This window comes from Neomonachus schauinslandi, chromosome 11 (assembly GCF_002201575.2).
Source record: "Neomonachus schauinslandi chromosome 11, ASM220157v2, whole genome shotgun sequence".
Classification (NCBI taxonomy): Eukaryota; Metazoa; Chordata; class Mammalia; order Carnivora; family Phocidae; genus Neomonachus; species Neomonachus schauinslandi.
Genome location: NC_058413.1, coordinates 4,737,767 through 4,740,630, shown reverse-complemented (window position 1 = coordinate 4,740,630; position 2,864 = coordinate 4,737,767). Strand labels below are relative to the sequence as shown.

At 41.5% G+C, this 2,864-nt stretch overlaps 1 pseudogene; it reads right to left on the bottom strand.

The window, feature by feature from the left end:
• Window positions 1-1,482: 1,482 nt before the first annotated feature.
• On the bottom strand, window positions 1,483-1,871 carry LOC110576385 (annotated as a pseudogene).
• Window positions 1,872-2,864: the final 993 nt, after the last annotated feature.

Sequence of the window (2,864 nt, the reverse complement as noted above, 5' to 3'; positions counted from 1 at the left end):
CCAACTGAGCCACCCAGGCGCCCCTAAATAACAACTTTATTGAGATATAATTCACATATGCGCTTCATCCATTTAAAATGCAGAGTTTAGCACCGCTTGGGTGGCTCAGTCGGTTAAGCATCTGACTCTTGATTTTGGCTCAGGTCATGATCTCACGGTTGTGGGATCGAACCCTGCATCCTGGTCCTGGCTCAGTGCAGAGTCTGCTTCAGATTCTTTCTCCACCCCCCCCACCCCCCCCGCTCTGCCCCTCCATGCTTGCTTCAAGGGTTTTAGTGTATCCACAGAATTGTGAATATTTTCTTTTTTTTTTTTTAAAGATTTTATTTATTTATTTGAGAGAGAGAGAATGAGAGACAGAGAGCCTGAGAGGGAAGAGGGTCAGAGGGAGAAGCAGACCCCCCCGCCGAGCAGGGAGCCCGATGCGGGACTCGATCCAGGGACTCCAGGATCATGACCTGAGCCGAAGGCAGTCGCTTAACCAACTGAGCCACCCAGGCGCCCCTATTTTCTAAGTTTAGAACAGTCTAAGTTTAGAACATTTTTGTCACCCCCAAAAGAAACCTTGTCCCCTTTAGCAGTCATTCCCCATTTCTATCTAACCTTTAGGCAACCACTATACACTTTCTCTTTCTATCGATTTACCTCTTTTGGACATTTCATATGACTGGACTCACACACTGTGTGGTCTTTCGTGTCTGGCTTTCACTTAGCATCAGGCTTTCAAGGTTCCTCCATGTTGCCGCAGGTGTCGGGATAAGTACTTGGTGGCTTTTTATTGACGAATAACATTCTGTCGTATGGATATGTCACAGTTAGTGATTTACCAGTTGATGGACATTTGGATTGTTTCTACTTTTTGACTCTTTGGACTAATACTGCTATGAGCATTGTGTACAAGTCTTTGCATGGACATATGTTTTTATTTTTCTTGGTGTATACTTAGGAGTGGAATTGTTGGGTATCATGGTAACTCTGTGTTTAACATTTTGAGGAACAAACTGTTTTCCAAAGTGTCTGCACCATATTACATTCTTACCAGCACTGTATCAGGATTTTAGTTTCTCCATGTCCTTACCAACATGTATTATTTTCCTTTAAAAAAATTAATAGTCATCTAGTGGGTGTGGATCGTGGTATCATTGTGGCTTTGATTTGCCTTTTCTTAATGACTAGTGCTGTTGCACATCTCTTCCTGTGCTCATTGGCTGTATGTCCTTAGAGAAAAGTCTCTTCAAATTCTTTGCCCATTTTCATTTATTTTTATTTATTTTTGCATAGTTATAATGTTTTCTCTAATTATTTATGAAGTTAAGCATCTTTTTGGTATTTGGATTTCCACTTCTCTGAAATGCCTGCTTGTGTGGCCCCCCTCCCCCCCCCGGAGTTGTTTGGTTTATCTTATTTGTAGGAATTTGGTTTTTTTCCTCTCTCTCTCTCTTTTTTTTTTCTTCCCAGTTTGTGTTTTATTGACGCCAGTGCTCAGGCTTTGACCGCGTACTTGTTGCAGCGGGTACAGCCGCTCCTTCTGCTGCTGCTGCTTGGTCTTCAGGTTCTCCTCGTGCTTGTTCAGCCGGCGGCGCATGGCACGTGTCTTCTTGGGTCGCAGATCCAGGGGCTTGTACTTCTTACCCTTGTAGAATTTCCTGAGGTTCTCTTTCTGCGTCTGGTTGATGACTGTGAGAACACGGGCAATGGATTTGTGAACAACTCGGATCTTGGAGAGCTTGGAAGCCGCGCCGCCTGTCACTTTGGTGACGCGCAGCTGGGACAGCTCCACCTTCAGGTCTTCCAGCTGTTTAAGCAGCTCCTCTTTCTTCTTGCCGCGAAGGTCTCGAGCCTTAATCTTGGCCATGTCTGCACAATCCGCCGCTGCTGCTGCTGCCGCCGGAAAGGGGCCCTTTTTTTTTTTTTTTTTTAAGTAAACTTTACGCCCAACGTGGGGCTTGAACTCATGACCTCGAGATCAAGTGTCGCATGCTCCATGGACTGAGCCAGCCAGGTGCGCTTGTAGGAATTCTTGTATATTCTGATTAATAATCTTTTATTAATTATCTGTGCAAAAAATACTTTTCCCAATATATGACTTGTCTATTTACTGTGTTTATGGGACTTTTAAAAAAGTGTTTATTGAAAGCATGGAATAAAAGGGCAAAAGTAGATCTCCATGTCATCTGATCTTCTTGCCTTTCTGGCCAGGTAGAAGAGGAAACTGACTTTTGGTTTATAGGAAGTTGTCTTTTAAAAAGTTTTACAGTTTTTCTCCCTACGAGTCTTACACATATTTTGTTAGATTTATTCTTTGGGTATTTTATAGTTTTTGTTGCTGTTTGTAACGATTTTTAAGTTTTCTATTTGCTGCTAAATGGCGGTGCACCTTTATATGCAGCTCTTCTTTTTATTTTTAATAATTTTTTCAAAAGATCTTGTAAAAAAAAGATTTTATTTATTTATTTGGCAGAGAGAGACAGCGAGAGAGGGAACACAAGCGGGGAGAGTGGGAGAGGGAGAACAGGGAGCCCGATGCAGGGCTCGATCCCAGGGCCCTGGGATCATGACCTGAGCCAAAGGCAGATGCTTAACGACTGAGCCACCCAGGTGCCACTCTCTGACATTTTAAAATTACTGACTTGGTTGCTTTAATATTTACAGGATCATTAGAGTCTTTATTTTTCTTGAATCACGTTTGGTAATTTACATTTTTCTAAATTTATTTTGTCTTCATTTTCAAATGTGTTGGCATAAAATTTTAATTTCTTTTAAATCTGTGTAATTTGGAATTAATCACTAATTTTTAACTTATTAAACAGATGCTTAGGTCTTTAATATTTGGCTTTTTCATATACTTATATGTACATATACTT